Source organism: Osmerus mordax, chromosome 21, assembly GCF_038355195.1.
Source record: "Osmerus mordax isolate fOsmMor3 chromosome 21, fOsmMor3.pri, whole genome shotgun sequence".
Classification (NCBI taxonomy): Eukaryota; Metazoa; Chordata; class Actinopteri; order Osmeriformes; family Osmeridae; genus Osmerus; species Osmerus mordax.
Window position 1 is genome coordinate 1,218,547 of NC_090070.1, and position 7,731 is coordinate 1,226,277.

Sequence of the window (7,731 nt, forward strand, 5' to 3'; positions counted from 1 at the left end):
TGTAGTGGTCATGGGAGCAGCTGCTGTTGTGATAGGAGCAGCTGTAGTGGTCGTGGGAGCAGCTGTTTTTGTAGTGGGAGCAGCTGTAGTGGTTGTGGAAGCAGCTGTACTGGTTGTGGGAGCAACTGTTGTTGTGGTGGGAGCAGCTGTTGTGGTCGTGGGAGGAGCTGTTGTGGTTGTAGGAGCAGCTGTTGTTGTGGTGGGAGCAGCTGTAGTGGTCGTGGGAGCAGCTGTTGTTGTGGTGGGCGTAGCTGTAGTGGTCGTGGGAGCAACTGTTGTGGTCGTGGGAGCAGCTGTTGTTTTGATGGGAGCAGCTGTAATGGTCGTGGGAGCAGCTGTTGTCGTGATCGGAGCAGCTGTCGTGGTCGTGGGAGCAACTGCTGTGGTTGTGGGAGCAGCTGTGGTTGTGGAGGGCGTAGCTGTAGTGGTCGTTGGAGCAACTGTTGTGGTTGTGGGATCAGCTGTGGTTGTTGTGGGATCAGCTGTGGTTGTTGTGGGAGCAGCTGAAGTTGTTGTGGGAGCAGCTGAAGTGGTCGTGGGAGCAGCTGCTGTTGTTGAGGGATTAACTGTAGTGGTCGTGGGAGCAACTGTTGTGATTGTGGGAGGAGCTGTTGTGGTTGTGGGAGCAGCTGTTGTTGTGGTGGGAGCAACTGTTGTGGTTGTGGGAGGAGCTGTTGTGGTTGTGGGAGCAGCTGTGGTTGTAGTGGGAGCAATTGTTGTGGTCGTGGGAGCAGCTGTTGTTGTCAGGGGCGCACCTGTTGTGGTTGTGGGAGCAGCTGTTGTGGTTGTGGGACCAGCTGTGATGGTTGTGGGAATAGCTGTTGTTGCGGTGGCAGCAGCTGTTGTTGTGGTGGGCGCAGCTGTGGTTGTGGTGGGCGTCGCTGTAGTGGTAGTGTGAGTAACTGTTGTTGTTGTGGGAGCAGCTGTGGTTGTGGTGGGCGTAGCTGTAGTGGTTGTGGGAGCAGCTGTTGTTGTGGTGGGAGCAGCTGTAGTGGTCATAGAAGCAACAGTTGTTGTGGTGGGCGTAGCTGTAGTGGTCGTGGGAGCAACTGTTGTGGTTGTGGGATCAGCTGTTGTCACGATGGGAGCAGCTGTAGTGGTGGTGTGATCGGTTGTGATTGTTGTGGGAGCAGCTGAAGTGGTCGTGGGAGCAGCTGTTGTGGTTGTGGGAATAGCTGTTGTTGCGGTGGCAGCAGCTGTTGTTGTGGTGGGCGCAGCTGTGGTTGTGGTGGGCGTCGCTGTAGTGGTCGTGTGAGAAACTGTTGTGGTTGTGGGAGCAGCTGTGGTTGTGGTGGGCGTAGCTGTAGTGGTTGTGGGAGCAGCTGTTGTGGTTATGGGATCAGCTGTGGTTGTTGTGCGAGCAGCTGATGTTGAGGTGGGAGCAGCTGTAGGGGTCTTGGGAGCAGCAGTTGTGGTCATGGGAGCAACTGTTGTGGTTGTGGGAGCAGCTGTGGTTGTGGTGGGAGCAGCTGTAGTGGTCGTGGGAGCAGCTGTAGTGGTCGTGGGAGCAGCTGATGTTGTGGTGGGAGCAGCTGTAGGGTTCGTGGGAGCAGCTGTTGTCGTGATGGGAGCAGCTGCAGTGGTCGTGGGAGCAGCTGTTATGGTTGTGGGAGCAGCTGTGGTTGTAGTGGGAGCAGCTGTAGTGGTCGTGGGAGCAGCTGTTGTGGTTGTGGGAGCAGCTGTGGTTGTTGTGGGCGTAGCTGTAGTGGTGGTGGGAGTAGCTGTTGTTTTGGTGGGAGCAGCTGTGGTGGTCGTGGGAGCAACTGCTGTGGTTGTGGGAGCAGCTGTAGTGGTTGTGGGAGCAACTGTTCTTGTGGTGGGAGCAGCTGTAGTGGTCGTGGGAGCAGCTGTTGTTGTCGTGGGAGCAGCTGTAGTGGTCGTGGGAGCAACTGCTGTGGTTGTGGGAGCAGCTGTGGTTGTGGTGGGCGTAGCTGTAGTGGTCGTTGGAGCAACTGTTGTGGTTGTGGGAGCAGCTGTTGTTGTGATCGGAGCAGCTGTAGTGGTCGTGGGAGCAGCTGTTTTTGTGGTGGGAGCAGCTGTAGTGGTTGTGGGAGCAGCTGTACTGGTTGTGGGAGCAACTGTTGTTGTGGTGGGAGCAGCTGTTGTGGTCGTGGGAGCAACTGTTGTGGTTGTTGGAGGAGCTGTTGTGGTTGTGGGAGCAGCTGTTGTTGTGGTGGGAGCAGCTGTAGTGGTCGTGGGAGCAGCTGTTGTTGTGGTGGGCGTAGCTGTAGTGGTCGTGGGAGCAACTGTTGTGGTCGTGGGAGCAGCTGTTGTTTTGATGGGAGCAGCTGTAATGGTCGTGGGAGCAGCTGTTGACGTGATCGGAGCAGCTGTCGTGGTCGTGGGAGCAACTGCTGTGGTTGTGGGAGCAGCTGTGGTTGTGGTGGGCGTAGCTGTAGTGGTCGTTGGAGCAACTGTTGTGGTTGTGGGATCAGCTGTGGTTGTTGTGGGATCAGCTGTGGTTGTTGTGGGATCAGCTGTGGTTGTCGTGGGAGCAGCTGAAGTGGTCGTGGGAGCAACAGCTGTTGTTGAGGGATTAGCTGTAGTGGTCGTGGGAGCAACTGTTGTGGTTGTGGGAGCAGCTGTTTTGGTCGTGGGAGCAACTGTTGTGATTGTGGGAGGAGCTGTTGTGCTTGTGGGAGCAGCTGTTGTTGTGGTGGGAGCAACTGTTGTGGTTGTGGGAGGAGCTGTTGTGGTTGTGGGAGCAGCTGTGGTTGTAGTGGGAGCAATTGTTGTGGTCGTGGGAGCAGCTGTTGTTGTCAGGGGCGCACCTGTTGTGGTTGTGGGAGCAGCTGTTGTTGTGGTGGGAGCAACTGTTTTGGTTGTGGGAATAGCTGTTGTTGCGGTGGCAGCAGCTGTTGTTGTGGTGGGCGCAGCTGTGGTTGTGGTGGGCGTCGCTGTAGTGGTAGTGTGAGCAACTGTTGTTGTTGTGGGATCAGCTGTGGATGTGGTGGGCGTAGCTGTAGTGGTTGTGGGAGCAGCTGTTGTTGTGGTTGGAGCAGCTGTAGTGGTCATAGAAGCAACAGTTGTTGTGGTGGGCGTAGCTGTAGTGGTCGTGGGAGCAACTGTTGTGGTTGTGGGATCAGCTGTTGTCATGATGGGAGCAGCTGTAGTGGTGGTGTGATCAGTTGTGATTGTTGTGGGAGCAGCTGAAGTGGTCGTGGGAGCAGCTGTTGTGGTTGTGGGAGCAACTGTTGTGGTTGTAGGAGCAGCTGTGGTTGTTGTGGGAGCAGCTGAAGGGGTCGTGGGAGCAGCTGCTGTTGTTGAGGGATTAGCTGTAGTGGTCGTGGGAGAAAGTGTTGTGGTTGTGGGAGCAACTGTTGTTGTGGTGCGAGCAGCTGTAGTGGTTGTGGGAGCAACTGTTGTGGTTGTGGGAGCAGCTGTGGTTGTAGTGGGAGCAATTGTTGTGGTCGTGGGAGCAGCTGTTGTTGTCAGGGGCGCACCTGTTGTGGTTGTGGGAGCAGCTGTTGTGGTTGCGGGACCAGCTGTGATGGTTGTGGGAATAGCTGTTGTTGCGGTGGCAGCAGCTGTTGTTGTGGTGGGCGCAGCTGTGGTTGTGGTGGGCGTCGCTGTAGTGGTCGTGTGAGCAACTGTTGTGGTTGTGGGATCAGCTGTTGTCATGATGGGAGCAGCTGTAGTGGTTGTGGGATCAGCTGTGGTTGTTGTGGGAGCAGCTGAAGTGGTCGTGGGAGCAGCTGTTGTGGTTCTGGGAGCAGCTGTGGTTGTGGTGGGCGTAGCTGTAGTGGTTGTGGGAGCAGCTGTTGTTGTGGTGGGAGCAGCTGTAGTGGTCATGGAAGCAACAGTTGTTGTGGTGGGCGTAGCTGTAGTGGTCGTGGGAGCAACTGTTGTGGTTGTGGGATCAGCTGTTGTCATGATGGGAGCAGCTGTAGTGGTTGTGGGATCAGCTGTGGTTGTTGTGGGAGCAGCTGAAGTGGTCGTGGGAGCAGCTGTTGTGGTTGTGGGAGCAGCTGTGGTTGTTGTGGGCGTAGCTGTAGTGGTCGTGGGAGCAGCTGTTGTTGTGGTGGGAGCAGCTGTAGTGGTCATGGGAGCAGCTGTTGTTGTGATAGGCGCAGCTGTAGTGGTCGTGGGAGCAGCTGTTTTTGTGGTGGGAGCAGCTGTAGTGGTTGTGGGAGCAGCTGTACTGGTTGTGGGAGCAACTGTTGTTGTGGTGGGAGCAGCTGTTGTGGTCGTAGGAGCAACTGTTGTGGTTGTGGGAGGAGCTGTTGTGGTTGTGGGAGCAGCTGTTGTTGTGGTAGGAGCAGCTGTAGTGGTCGTGGGAGCAGCTGTTGTTGTGGTGGGCGTAGCTGTAGTGGTCGTGGGAGCAACTGTTGTGGTCGTGGGAGCAGCTGTTGTTTTGATGGGAGCAGCTGTAATGGTCGTGGTCGCAGCTGTTGTCGTGATCGGAGCAGCTGCAGTGGTCGTGGGAGCAGCTGTTGTTGTGGTGGGAGCAGCTGTCGTGGTCGTGGGAGCAACTGCTGTTGTTGAGGGATTAACTGTAGTGGTCGTGGGAGCAACTGTTGTGATTGTGGGAGGAGCTGTTGTGGTTGTGGGAGCAGCTGTTGTTGTGGTGGGAGCAACTGTTGTGGTTGTGGGAGGAGCTGTTGTGGTTGCGGGAGCAGCTGTGGTTGTAGTGGGAGCAATTGTTGTGGTCGTGGGAGCAGCTGTTGTTGTCAGGGGCGCACCTGTTGTGGTTGTGGGAGCAGCTGTTGTGGTTGTGGGACCAGCTGTGATGGTTGTGGGAATAGCTGTTGTTGCGGTGGCAGCAGCTGTTGTTGTGGTGGGCGCAGCTGTGGTTGTGGTGGGCGTCGCTGTAGTGGTAGTGTGAGCAACTGTTGTTGTTGTGGGAGCAGCTGTGGTTGTGGTGGGCGTAGCTGTAGTGGTTGTGGGAGCAGCTGTTGTTGTGGTGGGAGCAGCTGTAGTGGTCATAGAAGCAACAGTTGTTGTGGTGGGCGTAGCTGTAGTGGTCGTGGGAGCAACTGTTGTGGTTGTGGGATCAGCTGTTGTCACGATGGGAGCAGCTGTAGTGGTGGTGTGATCGGTTGTGATTGTTGTGGGAGCAGCTGAAGTGGTCGTGGGAGCAGCTGTTGTGGTTGTGGGAATAGCTGTTGTTGCGGTGGCAGCAGCTGTTGTTGTGGTGGGCGCAGCTGTAGTTGTGGTGGGCGTCGCTGTAGTGGTCGTGTGAGAAACTGTTGTGGTTGTGGGAGCAGCTGTGGTTGTGGTGGGCGTAGCTGTAGTGGTTGTGGGAGCAGCTGTTGTGGTTATGGGATCAGCTGTGGTTGTTGTGCGAGCAGCTGATGTTGAGGTGGGAGCAGCTGTAGGGGTCTTGGGAGCAGCAGTTGTGGTCATGGGAGCAACTGTTGTGGTTGTGGGAGCAGCTGTGGTTGTGGTGGGAGCAGCTGTAGTGGTCGTGGGAGCAGCTGTAGTGGTCGTGGGAGCAGCTGATGTTGTGGTGGGAGCAGCTGTAGGGTTCGTGGGAGCAGCTGTTGTCGTGATGGGAGCAGCTGCAGTGGTCGTGGGAGCAGCTGTTATGGTTGTGGGAGCAGCTGTGGTTGTAGTGGGAGCAGCTGTAGTGGTCGTGGGAGCAGCTGTTGTGGTTGTGGGAGCAGCTGTGGTTGTTGTGGGCGTAGCTGTAGTGGTGGTGGGAGTAGCTGTTGTTTTGGTGGGAGCAGCTGTGGTGGTCGTGGGAGCAACTGCTGTGGTTGTGGGAGCAGCTGTAGTGGTTGTGGGAGCAACTGTTCTTGTGGTGGGAGCAGCTGTAGTGGTCGTGGGAGCAGCTGTTGTTGTCGTGGGAGCAGCTGTAGTGGTCGTGGGAGCAACTGCTGTGGTTGTGGGAGCAGCTGTGGTTGTGGTGGGCGTAGCTGTAGTGGTCGTTGGAGCAACTGTTGTGGTTGTGGGAGCAGCTGTTGTTGTGATCGGAGCAGCTGTAGTGGTCGTGGGAGCAGCTGTTTTTGTGGTGGGAGCAGCTGTAGTGGTTGTGGGAGCAGCTGTACTGGTTGTGGGAGCAACTGTTGTTGTGGTGGGAGCAGCTGTTGTGGTCGTGGGAGCAACTGTTGTGGTTGTGGGAGCAGCTGTGGTTGTTGTGGGCGTAGCTGTAGTGGTCGTGGGAGCAGCTGTTGTTGTGGTGGGAGCAGCTGTAGTGGTCATGGGAGCAGCTGTTGTTGTGATAGGCGCAGCTGTAGTGGTCGTGGGAGCAGCTGTTTTTGTGGTGGGAGCAGCTGTAGTGGTTGTGGGAGCAGCTGTACTGGTTGTGGGAGCAACTGTTGTTGTGGTGGGAGCAGCTGTTGTGGTCGTAGGAGCAACTGTTGTGGTTGTGGGAGGAGCTGTTGTGGTTGTGGGAGCAGCTGTTGTTGTGGTAGGAGCAGCTGTAGTGGTCGTGGGAGCAGCTGTTGTTGTGGTGGGCGTAGCTGTAGTGGTCGTGGGAGCAACTGTTGTGGTCGTGGGAGCAGCTGTTGTTTTGATGGGAGCAGCTGTAATGGTCGTGGTCGCAGCTGTTGTCGTGATCGGAGCAGCTGCAGTGGTCGTGGGAGCAGCTGTTGTTGTGGTGGGAGCAGCTGTCGTGGTCGTGGGAGCAACTGCTGTTGTTGAGGGATTAACTGTAGTGGTCGTGGGAGCAACTGTTGTGATTGTGGGAGGAGCTGTTGTGGTTGTGGGAGCAGCTGTTGTTGTGGTGGGAGCAACTGTTGTGGTTGTGGGAGGAGCTGTTGTGGTTGCGGGAGCAGCTGTGGTTGTAGTGGGAGCAATTGTTGTGGTCGTGGGAGCAGCTGTTGTTGTCAGGGGCGCACCTGTTGTGGTTGTGGGAGCAGCTGTTGTGGTTGTGGGACCAGCTGTGATGGTTGTGGGAATAGCTGTTGTTGCGGTGGCAGCAGCTGTTGTTGTGGTGGGCGCAGCTGTGGTTGTGGTGGGCGTCGCTGTAGTGGTAGTGTGAGCAACTGTTGTTGTTGTGGGAGCAGCTGTGGTTGTGGTGGGCGTAGCTGTAGTGGTTGTGGGAGCAGCTGTTGTTGTGGTGGGAGCAGCTGTAGTGGTCATAGAAGCAACAGTTGTTGTGGTGGGCGTAGCTGTAGTGGTCGTGGGAGCAACTGTTGTGGTTGTGGGATCAGCTGTTGTCACGATGGGAGCAGCTGTAGTGGTGGTGTGATCGGTTGTGATTGTTGTGGGAGCAGCTGAAGTGGTCGTGGGAGCAGCTGTTGTGGTTGTGGGAATAGCTGTTGTTGCGGTGGCAGCAGCTGTTGTTGTGGTGGGCGCAGCTGTGGTTGTGGTGGGCGTCGCTGTAGTGGTCGTGTGAGAAACTGTTGTGGTTGTGGGAGCAGCTGTGGTTGTGGTGGGCGTAGCTGTAGTGGTTGTGGGAGCAGCTGTTGTGGTTATGGGATCAGCTGTGGTTGTTGTGCGAGCAGCTGATGTTGAGGTGGGAGCAGCTGTAGGGGTCTTGGGAGCAGCAGTTGTGGTCATGGGAGCAACTGTTGTGGTTGTGGGAGCAGCTGTGGTTGTGGTGGGAGCAGCTGTAGTGGTCGTGGGAGCAGCTGTAGTGGTCGTGGGAGCAGCTGATGTTGTGGTGGGAGCAGCTGTAGGGTTCGTGGGAGCAGCTGTTGTCGTGATGGGAGCAGCTGCAGTGGTCGTGGGAGCAGCTGTTATGGTTGTGGGAGCAGCTGTGGTTGTAGTGGGAGCAGCTGTAGTGGTCGTGGGAGCAGCTGTTGTGGTTGTGGGAGCAGCTGTGGTTGTTGTGGGCGTAGCTGT